The sequence below is a fragment of the Bubalus kerabau genome, chromosome X, assembly GCF_029407905.1.
Source record: "Bubalus kerabau isolate K-KA32 ecotype Philippines breed swamp buffalo chromosome X, PCC_UOA_SB_1v2, whole genome shotgun sequence".
Lineage (NCBI taxonomy): Eukaryota > Metazoa > Chordata > Mammalia > Artiodactyla > Bovidae > Bubalus > Bubalus kerabau.
In genome coordinates this window covers 4783528-4799752 of record NC_073647.1, presented here as the reverse complement: position 1 = coordinate 4799752, position 16225 = coordinate 4783528, and the positions used below count along the sequence as shown (strand labels likewise).

Sequence of the window (16225 nt, the reverse complement as noted above, 5' to 3'; positions counted from 1 at the left end):
CACTTTCATGCGTTGGAGAAGGAAATGGCAACCCACTCCAGTGTTCTTGCCTGGAGAATCCTGGGGATGGGTGAGCCTGGTGGGCTGCTGTCTATGGGGTCGCATAAAGTCAGACAGGACTGAAGCGACTTAGCAGCAGCAGCAGCAGCATGGTTGATGTATTTGATGTTTGACAGAAATCAACAAAATTCTGTAAAGCAATTATCTTTAAATTAAAAAATAAATAAATTTTAAAAACTCTAATTTTCATTACATTATTTAATGGTTAAAGAATATACAAACAAATTTTAAAATAACAGATTTGATTTTAATGTAACACCATTTCAAACTAATTGGTTTGCTAAGTAACACTTTAGGGACCCAGATCATGTTTTCCTTTTCAATCACTCTAATACTTGCCTGTTCATGAATAATATCAGACAATTCTTTTGCCATGTCTCTGAAATTTGACGTGAGCTCTTCATGGTATTCAATTTGATCCTCTTTCATTAACCACTCATTTAGTTCCAGTGTGATGCTGCATGCTTGGATGAACTTCCTGTAGATGAAGATCAAGGATAAAGTTTTTGTTACTTATTACACAAAAGTCTCACTGACCATTTAATATTTACTTTAACCACGGTTTGCCTAGAAGGAAGAATAGAACCCCATATTTTCTCACTGTAGTTTTGCTAATGCCATCTCCTAATCTGAAATATCTTTTCTTTTCCATCTTTGCTTCTGGTTTCTTATCTCTTTCAAAACCTAGCTCAAAATATATACCTCTAGGAAGCCAACCTGCTCAGTCATTTACTTGATATGGTATCAGCTATGCTTGTGCTCACAGTAATTTATATCTGTAGATAATGTCATTTATTCAAAAATAGCTAATTTGGGGCTATGTACCCAGTACAGTGCTGGGTGTATAGGCATGAAGTATCTGCTCTGGGTTGGTAAGGGTGGCGACAGGGAGTTGATGACTTATCATAAGAATATCTTTCCATTATTTCATATGTGTATGTTTAATGTGCATAATTAGAATGCAAAACTTGGGGGACAAAGTACCTCACTGACCATTTGTTCTGTATCCCTATGATAGCAACTAGTAGAATCTTTTTGTACATGCCAGGCATTAATACAGAGAAGGTAATGACACCCCACTCCAGTGCTCTTGCCTGGAAAATCCCATGGATGGAGGAGCCTGGTGGGCTGAAGTCCACGGGGTCGCTAAGAGTCAAACATGACTGAATGACTTAAGTTTCACTTTTCACTTTCATGCATTGGAGAAGGAAATGGCAACTCACTTCAGTGTTCTTGCCTGGAGAATCCCAGGGATGGGGGAGCCTGGTGGGCTGCTGTCTACGGGGTTGCACAAAGTCAGACATGACTGAAGCGACTTAGCAGCAGCAGCAGGCATTAATAAATATTGAATGAATGACCACTGGTTACTATGTAACCTGAAATAGCTGATAATACAGAGATAGGATAAATAAATGAAGTAAGTTGGGAGCAAATGAGTGGAAGTTCTCTTTCTACTCAGTCTGCTTTACTCGTCTCTCCCTCTTATTCTGAAGGTAAACTCTTTTATACACAAAACAGATTTTTTCTACTGCGTGACCATTCAAACATGCTTGGCTTAGAGGGACTCTCAGACCAGAGATGATATCATAGCCCTAGTCTGGCAGAATCCAAGTGGAACTAAGGATACAGGATAGAAGTAAGCCTATCCAACCCTTCCTACCCTAAATGATCTGGAAAAGCTGTGACATGAGGTCAGTCAGGCAAAGGAGGAAATCATGCAACGAATGTAGGCTTCTGTTTGTGTCACAATATCCAGAGCAATGAAGTGGTTGCCATATTTAATGCCTTGGGTCACTAGGAGATTGTTACAGTTCTGCAGCAAGAAAGAGACCACACATTTCCTCACTACCTGAAATACCATTAGAAGGTAACTTAAACATTATAAAAGGGAACTGATAATTTTTTTAGAGGGACATTATTTGGTGAATATTTTGGTTTCACTTAAGAAGACAATGGAGTAAAAAAAAAAATAGTGGTCTGATCTGAAAACTACAAAGTACTTACCTAAACATGTCTTTTAACTCATTTATTTTTTGGGTGGATACTTGCTAGATTGTCATTTAAGACAGCCCTTGCATATGCTAATGGACCTGCATTTACCTAAATTACAAAAGGAGAAAAATGAGAGTTGTCAGAATGTAATTAAAAAGTAATTTTTGCATTTCTCTTTTTAAAAAGAATAGTATATTAAAGATCCATATCTGAGAAACATATTTACTATCTTATTATAAATTTATTTGAAAAAGATTAACTAAAGCAAATCATCTGCCAAAATTATAATCTAACAAGTTAGTTAACACTTTCTGCTACCTAAATATAGGACTTGGCTCTAGTCAGAGGGATTTACATAAAGCTCTCTGACATAACAAAAAATTTATAGAAACTGAACATAATGTCTTTATGAAATTAATAAAAAATGTAGAGGTTTTTGCACCCAGAGTATAAGACAATTACAATTAGTGCTTGTTCTGTGCCCTTATGAAAGCAAGAGGAACAAGAAACGTTTAATACATGGTTAGCAACCAACATACCTGCACTGAAACACAGCCCTGCAATTTAAGTAGGAGCTGAATCATGTCCACGTCAGCAGAAGAGCAAAGCTTTTGCAGCTCTGCAGCTTTATTTTATTTTATCCGTGGCAACATCAATTGTCTTTAAATGAATCTGCTGTTCATAGTTTATAGAAATCCTCGTCACATATGGAAACGAGTTTGAAGCTATTAAAGATTAAGATTGACAGATGAGTATTTAAGATAGTAAATCAGAGAGCCAAATTAAAAAAAAAAATCTATTGTGCTTAATTCTCCCCATATTTTCTCTGGAAAATCCCTTAGAGGCCAAATAGGTGCCTTATTACTTCAGGAATAAAGGAGAAATTCTCTCTGAGATGACTCAGACTAAGCATGAATTACATACTTACATATGGGAAAGAAATGGTTTATAACATAGCATGTTTGTGTAAGTGAGTGACTGAACAGCACAACAATAAATGATTAAAATTTCAATTACATTTTCCTGCTGACCAGCTGCTGCTTGTATGTATCAAAAAAGATCATGTCAAACAAAGAAGTTATGCCAAGTCCTACTTACTAGTCAAGATTATACGGCGTTTGCACTGTTCCTCTATACAGCCTTGTTTTTTGCCTGACTATGTATAAGGAGCCTCAAAAACAAATCTGTTGATATTATGGTTTCTTTCAAACTCAGTTTTTCTTTCTGTGAGTTCTTTATCATCAAAGTAGGGCTTCACATAAGTGACTTGGATATGAGCATATTTGGGATCAAGCTCTTTGACATTTACCTGGAAAGTAAGAAAGTTTTGTGTTTTATTAAACAGGAGGGAAAATGGGGTACAAGTAAGCTACTAACACCTCTGAGATCAACTGAGGAACACTCATTGAATACACTGTGAGATGAATACACACTTGGAAGAGGTCTTTGCTCTTTCTTCAAGGATTGTTTCCTTCTGATTATTAAGAAGTTACAGAAGCCTATTTGGAGATTATAGAAATGTAGACAGAAAAAACTGCAATGCTACCACTCAGCAATGACCATCATTTACATTCTCATATATTTCCTTGTAATCTTTTTTTCTATGCATATATATTTATTTACAAACCAGAGATCATGCTGAGCATTGCTTTATCATTTGCTTTTTTAAAAAATTTACTTTTATTTGCTTTTATGTTACATTCAATTTCTTTTTTAAAATTTTTATTTATTTTTATTTTTTAATTTTTATAATATAAATTTGTTTATTTTAATTGGAGGCTAATTACTTTACAATACTGTACTGGTTTTGCCATACATTGACTTGAATCCAGCACGGTTGTATATGTGTTCCCCATATATTAAAATGGCTAACTGCACATTTGAAAGTGAAAGTGAAAGTGAAATCGCTCAGTCGTGTCTGACTCTGTGTGACCCCATGGACTGTAGCCTATCAGGCTCCTCCGTCCATGGGATTTTCCAGGCAAGAGTGCTGGAGTGGATTGCCATTTCCTTCTCCAGGGGATCTTCCCAACCCAGGAATCGAATCCGGGTCTCCCGCATTGCAGGCAGATGCTTTACCGTCTGAGTTCCACCTCAAAAAATACCTATTAGAGAGAGGATTCTCAGAAGATGGCAGAGCACCAGACGTCTATCTTCTTATAGAGACAATAGTTACACCATCATTACCTATCTGATGGAACAGTTTTGGAACTCTGGAGTCTGTTGAAGACTTGCAACTTCCAGGGGAAGACTTGGACAGAAAATTGCCTTAAAATTGATTTTGTTCAATTCTAACTCTGGGCACAATGGCAGCAACCCATACCTCATCCTCAAGTACTACGGCAGATAGCTGTATGCATATTCCTAGAACAGCTTGTAGGAGCCAGGATGAACAAAGACCCTGTCTTCCAAATATTGTGAATCTGTGCTATGACTGCTGATTGCTGCTTCTGGTCACGGGGGACAGTCAAAGAGGCTGTGGCCATTTTTATACCACCTCTTCCCTTTGTTGCAATGCCCTCCCCCTCTGCCTAAAGTGACTTTCAGGGGATTTAACAGACCAGGACCTTTCCTCCCCTCTCCTCTCCTCTTTATTTTCCTCTCCATCCCCTCTTAGGAGCCGGACATCCAACACTAGACTGTTCAAAGGTAACTGCATAAATGAGGGTGACTAGAAAGTCACTGCGCATGCCCAGGGGAAGGCACAGGCTCAGAAAAGACTTGAGAAGATCCAAAATTTATACCTCAGGTGGATTCTTGGGACAGACACAGCTTACAGCAATTAAAAACAACAACAAAACACAGGGAACTCTGGGACAGGGAGAGAATCTGATTTCCAGAGAGATCACAATATTACATTCAAATGTCCAGTTTTCAACAACAAAAAAATTGCAAGGCATACAAAGAAATAGGAAAGGATGGCCCATTCAAAACAGAAAAATAAACCAATAGTCATTATCACTGAAAAAAAAAGTGATAGCAGATCTCCTAGAGAAAGACATTAAAACAACAGTATTCATGATCAAAGAACTAAAGGAAGTTGTGGAAAACGTCAAGGAAATTATGTATCAACAAAATACCGATATAAATAAAGAGCTAGAAAATCTAAAAGGAAACCAAAACCTTTTTTGTCAGAGCTGAAAAATACAACAACTGAAATGAAACTTCACCAGAGGGATTCAAAGACACATTTCAGCAGGTATAGCCAATTTGAGGATAAGACAATGTCAATGATGGATCAGAGGAATACAAAGGAAAAAAATTGAAGAGAGACAGAGGCTATGAAACATGAGGAATATCATCCAGCAGGTGAACATGCACACTATGGGAGTCTTTGAAGGATAAAAGAGAGAGAAAGGGGCAGGGAGACTATCTGAAGAAATAATGGGTGAACACTCAAATCTTATGAAGGACACAAAACTCAACAAACTCCAAGCAGGGTAACTCAAACAGATCCATGCTGAGACATATTAAAATCAAATGTCAAAAGTCAAAGCCAAAGAGAGAATTTTTTTCTTTTTTTAAAAAATTATTTTTTAATTGAATGCTAATTACTTTACTATGGCAAAGAGAGAATTTTGCACGAAGCAAGAGACAAAGACTTGTCACAAGGGATCCTGAGTAAGATGGTCAGATTTCTCATCAGAAACTTTGATGGTCAGAAGGCAATGGACTTTAAAGAAAAAACATATCTATTAATCAAGAATTCTATATCTTGCAAAGCTGTCCTTAATAGTGAGGGAGAAACTAAGACATTCCCAGATAAAGAATAGCTGAAGGAGTTCATTACCACTCAGTTCACTTCAGTTACTCAGTTGGGTCCTACTCCTTGCGACCCCATGGGCTGCACCATGCCAGGCTTCCCTTCCTCACCAACTCCTGGAGCTTGCTCAAACTCATGTCCATTGAGTCGGTGATGCCATCCAACCATCTCATCCTTTGTCATCCCCTTCTCCCCCTGCCTTCAATCTTTCCCAGAATCAGGGCCTTTTCCAATGAGTCAGTTCTTCACATCAGGTGGCCAAAGTACTGGAGTTTCAGCTTCAGCATCAGTCCTTCCAATGAATATTCAGGGTTGATTTCCTTTAGGATGGACTGGTTGGATCTCCTTGCAGTCCAAGGGACTCTCAAGAGTCTTCTCCAGCACCACAGTTCAAAAGCATCAACTGTTCCGTGCTCAGCTTTCTTTATAGTCCAACTCTCACATCCATACATGACTAAAGGAAAAAGCTTAGCTTTGACTAGATAGACCTTTGTCAGCAAAGTAATGTCTGCTTTTTAATATGCTGTCTAGGTTGGTCATAGCTTTTCTTCCAGTAAACAAGCATCTTTTAATTTCGTGGCTGCAGTCACCATCTGCAGTGATTTTGGAGCCCAAGAAAATAAAGCCTGTCACTGTTTCCATTGTTTCCCCATCAATTTGCCATGAAGATCCAATCAGTCCATTCTGAAGGAGATCAGCCCTGGGATTTCTTTGGAAGGGATGATGCTAAAGCTGAAACTCCAGTACTTTGGCCACCTCATGCGAAGAGTTGACTCATTGGAAAAGACTCCGATGCTGGGAGGGATTGGGGGCAGGAGGAGAAGGGGACGACAGAGGATGAGATGGCTGGATGGCATCACTGACTCGATGGACATGAGTCTGAGTGAACTCCGGGAGTTGGTGATGGACAGGGAGGCCTGGCGTGCTGCGATTCATGGGGTCGCAAAGAGTCGGACACAACAGAGCGACTGAACTGAACTGAACTGAACTGAGTGGGATGGGATGCCATGATCTTCATTTTCTGAATGTTGAGTTTTAAGCCAGCTTTTACACCGCTAGGCTTGCCCCATATGAAACAGCAAAGGGAGTCCTGCTGGTCACAATGAAAGAACATCAGACAGTAATTCAAACCTGTATAAAGGTCTTGGTGATTATAAAATCTAGTATTATCATAACAATAGCAACATATTTCTGTTTTTTGATTGCTGCATGATTTAAGAGACTTTACATTAAAATATTATTAGTCTACAGGACTTTCCTGGTGGTCCAGTTGTTAAGAATCCTCCATCCATTGCAGGGGATGTGGGTTCAATCCCCAGTAGGGGAACTAAGATCTCGCTGCAAGACAACTAAGCCAGGGCACCACAACTAAAAAAGCCCTTGTACCACAACTACTGAACCCATGTACTCTAGAGCCCATGCTCTGCAACAAAAGAAGCAATATACTGCATTAACAGAATGAAGGAAAAAAAAAAACCATGATCATCTCAATCAATGCAGAAAATACATTTGACAAAATTAACACCTGTTCATAGTGAAAACACTCAACAAACTAGGAATAGAAGGAAATGACTACAATCTGACCAAGGGCCACCATGGAAAACCCATAGCAAACACTGTATTCAATCCTGTGACAAGGGATAGAAATTTTCTTAGTAGTTCTTAAAACTTCTCCAAAAAGCCTATATTCAAAAATTCTGTCTTTTCTTTCCAATTAAATATCTAGATTTCTCCAGCGAAGCCTAAGGAAATAGTTGAAGTTAATTATCTGGCCAAGACAAAACATAGAAAAGAAATAAAAAAGATGCCAAGACTGATTTTAACCTTATAAAAATAAAGTATATGGTAAAACATTCAAGAAGTACATGAGGGTACACTTGAAAATAAATGTTTTTCTTCTCCATAAGACTCTAGTCTATCTCTTTAGGGATAACTATTAATACTTTTGTATCATTCCATCTATGGCTGATTCATACTGATGTATAGCAAAACCCCCCACAATATTGTAAAGTAATTATCCTCCAATTAAAATAAGTAAATTAAAAAACAACTTTGTATCATTCCAGAAATTTCCTAAGCATACACAAGTCAGTGTATATAAATATCAGTTTTCACAAATGTAATCATCCTGCCCATAATGTCTGCATCTCACATTTTTCTCTCAAGAATATATCTTGGTTGGTTCATTTCAATACTTATAAATTTTTAAAGTAGTTTAGCTATATCCATTACGAGGGTAGTACCATTTCCTTAACCGTATGGACACAGATTGTTTCCAGGTTTTTGTTACATAAACTTTATAGCAATAAACATCTTAAACGTATATCTTTGTGTACATCTACAAGATAAAATCTTAAAGGTAAAAATTATTGGGTCCAACAAAACAGACATTTAAAATATTGGAAAATTTTGCCCATTGTTCTTTAAATTGTTTGTGCCCTTAAGCAGATTTTGTACTTTGGCAAGTAAAAGAGTGTTTTAAATTTTCAACTTCACACATTAAGAAAGAAAAAGGATTTTAAAAGTAGCAACTGCTTCTCATGAGTTGCCAGTCCAGGTTCGATGCATGATACTGGATGCTTAGGGCTGGTGCACTGGGACGACCCAGAGGGATGGAATGGGGAGGGAGGAGGGAGGAGGGTTCAGGATGGGGAACACATGTATACCTGTGGAGGATTCATTTTGATATTTGGCAAAACTAATACAGTTATGTAAAGTTTAAAAATAAAATAAAATTAAAAAAAATTTAAAAAAAAAAAAAAAAAATAAAGCCCTATCTAGTACCCACAAAAAAAAAAAAAAAAAAAAAAAGTAGCAACTGCTTCTTTTATCTGTTGCCTATGAAGAGTGACTAAAATATTGTGTTTACAAAGAGGGTCAGGAGTCCAGCTGCCTGATGGTGCTTTGTCATTAGTGCCTGTTGGCCAGGTTTTCAGAGGCAGCATAAAGTAGAAAACTGCATGTTTTTCTGCAAGCCTGGCTTTCTAATAACTTTCCATTTATAGTATCAGTAGTGTGGTAGCAAGCCTAAAACTTGCTGGCTACAAAAGAGAAAATTTTCTGTTGTCTTAATTCAATAAAACAACACAGAAGACTGAAACTGATAAGAAGCAGAGAGGTCTTGCCAAATATTAATGAAATCTGGACCTGTCAGTATACATTTTAAATATCTAAGATATTCAAGATAAAATCATCTCCATAAGATATAGCTAAATTTACAAAGTGAAGAGATCATTTTCACGGTAGAAAATGAAGTGTCTTTACCATCGCCAAGGGCCTTTCACTGGCAATGCTGCCTGTTAGCGATCAAGTGTTTTGCAGAGCACCATGCACATCACAGTCACTCGGTACGTATTTCTGGGGCCTGCAGATCTTGCACTGTGTTAAAGGGCTTTCCTACCTTAAAAATCAGCTCTCATGAACATGCCCATGGTGACTAAGGACAATCAGTCATTCCCATTGTGCTCTTCTGCAATTCTGTCTATATGGAACTGTGCGTTTCTAAGAAACAGCCTCTCTTGCTGGAACCTTTCTCATCCTTGCCTTGGCAGGGTCTAGTGGGATGGATCATCTGTACATTAAGGCATCTCTCCTAAACCTACATCACTGCAAATATAGCTACTGAACTAAGGCTATCTTAAGAGTGAAATGTGTGTCATAAGATGATTTGTCTTTTAAGAATCTCATTTCTTTATGTTTATGTTTGGCTGCATTTGATCCTCCTTGCTGCGGTGTGTGGGCTTTCTCTAGTTGTGGTGAGCTGTGAGCACTCTCTAGCTGTGGTGCCGGGATCAGAGCGCAGGCACAGTAGCTGTGGCGCACAGGTTTAGGTTCCCCACAACATGTGGAATCCTCCTGGACTAGCGATCAAACCTGTGTCTCCTTCACTGGCAGGCAAACTCTTGCCCTCTGGACCGCCAGAGAAGTCCCACCTAAGATGATTTTAATCATAAAGTATGAAATTGACAATCATGAGGCACAACAACATTAACAATAATGGCTAACTTCTATTGTGCATGCTAGTTTATATGTTATTATCAAATGCCTTCTTATATATCAGGAACTCTAATCACTTTCCATACATTGAATAATTTAATCCCTACAACTATCAAGGATGTATATTGTCACCCTGCTTATTTAACTTATATGCAAAGTACATTGTGCAAAATGTCAGACTGGATGAAGCACAAGCTGGAATGAAGATTGCCAGGAGAAATATCAAAAACCTCAGATATGCAGATGACACCACCCTTATGACAGACAGTGAAGAGGAACTAAAGAGCTCTTGATGAACGTGAAAGAGGAGAGTCAAAAATTTGGCTTTTGATATTTGGCAAATCTAATACAGTTATGTTAAGTTTAAAAATAAAATAAAATTTAAAAAAAAAGAAAATAAAAATAAAAAAAAAAAGAAAAACACCATGAAAAAAAAAAAAAAAAATTTGGCTTAAAACTCAATATTCAAAAAATGAAGATCACGGCATCCTGTCCCACTACTTCATGGCAAATTGATGGGAAAACAATGGGAACAGTGACAGGCTTTATTTTCTTGGGCTCCAAAATCACTGCAGATGGTGACTGCAGCCATGAAATTAAAAGATGCTTGCTCACTGGAAGAAAAGCTATGACCAACCTGCTGCTGCTGCTGCTAAGTCACTTCAGTCCTGTCCGACTCTGTGCGACCCCATAGATGGCAGCCCACCAGGCTCCGCCGTCCCTGGGATTCTCCAGGCAAGAACACTGGAGTGGGTTGCCATTTCCTTCTCCAATGCATGAAAGTGTAAACTGAAAGTGAAGTCACTCAGTCGTGTCCAACTCTTTGCCACCCAATGGACTGTAGCCTACCAGGCTCCTCCGTCCATGGGATTCCCCAGGCAAGAGTACTGGAGTGGGGTGCCATTGACCAACCTAGACAGCATATTAAAAAGCAGAGACAGTACTTTGCTGACAAAGGTCCATTGAGTCAAAGCTATGGTTTTTCCAGTAGTCATGTATGGATGTGAGAGTTGGACTATAAAGAAAGCTGAGCATGGAACAGTTGATGCTTTTGAACTGTGGTGCTGGAGAAGACTCTTGAGAGTCCCTTGGACTGCAAGGAGATCCGACCAGTCCATTCTAAAGGAAATCAGTCCTGAATATTCATTGGAAGGACTGATGCTGAAGCTGAAACTCCAATACTTTGGCCACCTGATGTGAAGAACTGACTCATTGGAGAAGGCCCTGATGCTCGGAAGATTGAAGGCAAGAGGAGAAGGGGATGACAAAGGATGAAATGGTTGGATTGCATCACCGACTCAATGGACATGAGTTTGAGCAAGCTCTGGGAGTTGGTGAGGAACAGGGAAGGCTGGCGTGGTGCAGTCCATGCGGTCGCAAAGAGTAGGTCACAACTGAGCTGAACTAAATTCATGCAACAACTCTATGAGGAAGGCACTATTATTAAGTTCATTTTACTAACGAGAACAATGAGGCACAGAGAGGTTAAGTAAATTCCCCATGGTCACACAGCTAGTAAGTGGCAGAGAATGGAGATCTGAATCCTTCTCTCTGATTCCAAAGCCCCTGTCCTTTCTTTCAGGATCTGGAAAGACTCTATTTCCCATGCCTCTCCTCCACCAGCTAAAAAAGGAAAAAATCAGAAGCAATGTGCCACATCTGGAACTAATAAATAATGATTTCAAAATGCAGGGCATGTTACCTTGTCTGAATCCTGAATTATTTTGACATTCTCTATACCAAATTTTTCACCATAAAGTTTAATAAGTCTCAGGGAAATCTCTGAGAGGCCAGTGAGCTTTGGCTCTTTATAGATGTACTCCTTTCCATCCTCTTCTTTAAAAAAAGACTATTATAAAGTTAAACATACAATACTTCATAAGCATATGAGCAAATGCAGCATTTAGAGAACATCTACTAAGTAATCAGTAATAATGTAGTTGACATAGATTTTAAATAATAGTTCTAAAAGCCACATGTATATATTGTAGCTGAAATAAATGAGAACATTCAAACTCACAGTCATATGAGCACATCATTGGCCTGAAGGTTTTTACACTCAATTTTTCATCACTTGTATACTTCCCTGATTTTTATTTGAAAACTTTCAGTACTGCGTATTAAATAAACATTTAAGACACCTGACTGAAAATGAAACTGAAGGAAACTTCAAATCTTATACGCTGTCCTCTGACCTAGTGGATTTAGATCTGGAGACCAAAGTGAACATTACACGGAGAAAAGTGTCACACCTGCTGTTGTGACAGGTGTTTTACCGAGACAGAATCCTAGAGCCAGTAACTGCTGCTACGGGAATCTAATAACTCAAAGGTGAATGTTTAAAAAGGAAAACAACTTGATGAACTAAAGAATACTTACTTGGCCATAAAAGGCAATTCTGAAGAAAGTGCCTAAAAGTCTTGTCTTTGTGTGCATAACCTCCAAAATTTTTGTGTAAGCTCCATGAAGAGTTCTACAAAATTGAGTAAGGTATGAAAATACGAGAATCAACAAATTAGCTTTATCTTTTCGTTAGTTATGAAATGTTGACAATAAATGCATAAGGGGAAAAAAAGCAACACCATTTCCTTTTCAAAATGGTTTATGTGGGGTCATTCGCACTCCCTTCTCCCATGGTCACAGAAAAAATGCCTTAACAACTTTAGGTGAGAGGGTAGAGCTTAAAATGGTCAAATAACACTGCAATTCTAAATATCATGCTTCATGTCATTCATATCTCAATGGTAGTACATACATTAAAAGTACTGTGTTATTGACTACTTTTTTCTTTATGTCTGAATTATTGTAACTGAAAAAGAAGCAAAATGCTTTGCTTGAGCCCTAAGGTGGAAAGATGGGAATAAACGATCATGCAAACACTTTAGGAGAGGAAAGTAAAATGCAGACACAAAAATAACAGTAAAAGCCTGAGTGAGGAATGCTTTTATAACAAGTTCACAGACACTTCCAAAAAATATATTCTTCTACACACTCAGAAAAAGGGAACGTACTATGCAAAGAACATTATCTAGAATGTGAAAAGACAACATACGGAACAGGAGAAAATATTTGCAAGTCACATATCTGATGTTTTCTTATCCAAAAAATATAAGGAACTCTCATAGTTCAGCAACAAACTGACAAACCACCCAATTTAAAAGTGAGCAAAGGACTTGAATAGACATGTCTCCAGAGACCATATAAAAATGGCCAACAAAGACATGAAAAGCTGTTCAAAATCGTAGTCATTGAGAAAATAGAAAGCAAAACCACAGTGTGACACCATTTCACATTCACTAGGGTGCCACATTCACTAGGTTCTAAAAAGAACCCCAAAACACAAGTGCCAACCAGATGTGCTGGTGGGAAGGTAAAAGGGACAACAATTTGGTGGTTCCTCAACAGTTAATAGAATTACACTGCGACTCAGCAATTCTCCTCTTAGGTATCTATCCAAGATAAACAAAAACATGCCCACACGGAAACTTACTCATAACTGTTTACAACAGCACTCTTTATAATAGCCAAAATGTGGAAACAACCCAAACATAGAAAAAATTTTGGCGTAGCCATACCATGGAATATCATTCAGCCATGAAAAGGGAATGAAGTTCTGATATAGGTTACAACTTGAATGAACCTCTAAATATTATGCTAAGTAAAAGAAGCCAGACACAAAAGGTCACATCTTGTATTCATCTTTTTCATGACACATCCAGAACAGGCAAATCCATAGACGGAAAGCAGATTAGTGGTCACCAGTGGGGTGTGGGAGGGGGTGAACAGTGATTCATTGAAGGAGATGGGGTTTTCCCTGAGATGATAAAAATGTTTTGAAACTAGAGAGAGGTGGTTGGAGCATAATACTAAGAATGCGCTAAATGCCATTGAACTGCAGACTAGAAAACGGTTCATTGTATGCTGGTGAATTTCATTTCAATGCTAAAAGGGGACCCGGAAGCAGATGTTCTTTCTTTCACATTCTTTCCATACTATTTTCTGCAGTTGAAGTCAATTTGAGGAAAGTTTTCCTTCCTTAATGGCTGCTGTGGCTGACACTTTTCAGCCCATCCCATAAAGAACACTGAAAAGTTACTTCATCCCATGCAGGATGCTTCAGAATCTATTCAGACCCTTGCCTCTCTACAAGGAAATAGGAGTAGTTCCCCAATAGAACCTATTGTTTCCTTTAATGTGTAGGGAATACATATTTTTCTTTTTTCCCTATTAGTCAATTCAGTAGCAAAATGTTCTCTGGGTTTCTAATAACCTGGTCTTCAATTTAAGAGTAAGAGAGTAGGTACTTTGGAACTTTTACAAAGGTTCTTAGGATGCAATGCTCTGACAGAAAGAGCAATGCCAATTCTTGTCTCATAAGTTATTCTTTGTCATCAGTATGACATAGATTTAATTACTGAACTCTCACTTTTTAATATAATCACTTGAGCTGCACTATGATTTTTAAGGCATGTCGCCATTTACAGCAAAAGAAGGAGAAAGAGGAGGAAGACCCAGAACCCAGGAAGAAAAAGTGAGTTTGATAAGAGCCAATTTGGAGAAGAGATTTGAACACTACACAGATGACATTAAATGTGTTTTTTCAGTCTTGGACACTTCAACAATGAAAGACTACTTGGTACATATATTTAAGGATAAATTCCTGTGCTTTTAAAAATGGCTTAGGTCTTAAATCACCCCTTGCCAGCATAGCAGGGGTAGAAAATTATTATATGGACTCAGATTCTTGAACATAAAAAGTCCTGTTGAGTGCTGGTGGCAACAGCAATACTATTATTCTTTAGTAATTCCCCTTGATCAAAGATTTATGTGGCAGACAAAACTGGAAAAGCTCCTCAGAAAAGGGTAATTCCTAGTAACTTATTATCTCCACTACTGTCATCTGCTAGCGCCTTTAGTCTCACCAGCAAATTGCAAAGCCTAGAATTACACCTATGTCTTTTCCTAGACAACATGGAAATCCAGTGACTTTTGTTTTTAGTGAGGACAACATGGATTATTCTCTGCCATGAGTGGAGAAGGGGAGATTGCTAGTAAAAATGCTGTAGGAAGAACTGGCATAATGTTAATTCCAATACATATTTTAAACATTGAATCCTTAATTTCATTTGGAAAATTTAAGGTAGGACTGTAATTTTAGGACTTTTCAGCGTTTTTTAAGGATAGCAACTTCAGACCAAAATAAAATATATAGGTGAATGATGCAAACATACCAGTTACTTACCTCAAATTCTCGACGATTCTCATAAATTGGAACAATCAACTTAGAAATTTCAGAAATTACTTCATAATGCTCTGCTTTCCCTAAGCCATCCACACAATGTTCCAGCAACTCCAGCAAAACTTCCTGCATTGAGAACAAATGGAATGAGGAATTAGAGATACTTTTAGAGCTCTGGGCAAATGCAGTTTGAACTGTTTCAAATGAATAAAAAACAGAATGTACTAAATTTAAGGAAATGTAGAGAAGGAGTATAGTTGTGTGACTATATTTTCTAAATGACATACTTGAAATATTTGGTATTGAAACCACATTCTTAAAAGTATGAAGTGAATATTGACAATAGTAAACTATTTACTTTGTTTTGCATATCATCAAGATGTTAACCGTAGTTACAAATGGTAACATGTTGAGAAGTATTTTCCAAACTGAGAATATTAAATGCCACTAAGTAAATTCCACTAAGCCTATAAATGTCAATGATTTTTGCTTTCTACTAAAATTATATTTACACACAGTTAATCGACTCTTAAGGTAATTTCACAGTTTTCAAGCTGTTGCCTCAGTGACATCAGTGTTCATTAAAATGATGTGATTTTGGTCAACAATGCTTCCTTCCTAACTATTGGTTCTAAAACTAGTGAGAATGATAATATAATACCTCAAGATAGAGATCTCTTTGCCATAATAACAGCTTCTATAAAACAACTATCATCTCATGTTCTCAACAATGAAAAGATGATGCCAATTACTCATACTATCCATAAGTCTTAACAGTTTGTTTCTATCTTTTTTTTTAAATTTTATTTTATTTTTTAACTTTACAATATTGTATTGGTTTTGCCATATATCAACATGAATCTGCCACACATATACACGTGTTCCCCATCCTGAACCCTCCTTCCTCCTCCCTCCCCATACCATCCCTCTGGGTCATCCCAGTGCACCAGCCCCAAGCATCCAGTATCGTGCATCGAACCTGGACTGGCGACTCGTTTCATATGATATTATACATGTTTCAATGCCATTCTCCCAAATCATCCCACCCTCTCCCTCTCCCACAGAGTCCATAAGACTGTTCTATACATCAGTGTCTCTTTTGCTGTCTCGTACACAGGGTTATTGTTACCATCTTTCTAAATTCCATATATATGCGTTAGTATACTGTATTGGTG

At 37.8% G+C, this 16225-nt stretch overlaps 2 long non-coding RNA genes across 2 annotated transcripts in view; both read right to left on the bottom strand.

Moving 5' to 3' along the window:
- Positions 1-416: 416 nt before the first annotated feature.
- On the bottom strand, positions 417-11631 carry LOC129639683 (uncharacterized). The gene is made up of 5 exons (XR_008708542.1): positions 11514-11631; positions 3151-3361; positions 2592-2777; positions 2065-2160; positions 417-538 (listed from the first exon to the last, which is right to left on the bottom strand). It is a non-coding gene; the product is annotated as an uncharacterized LOC129639683 (long non-coding RNA).
- Positions 11632-14998: 3367 nt separating this feature from the next.
- Positions 14999-16225, bottom strand: part of LOC129639852 (uncharacterized) — a 40321-nt gene continuing 39094 nt past the window's right edge. Inside the window, exon 3 of the long non-coding RNA XR_008708636.1 lies at positions 14999-15176. This is a non-coding gene — a long non-coding RNA (uncharacterized LOC129639852). The remainder of the gene's footprint in view (positions 15177-16225) is intronic.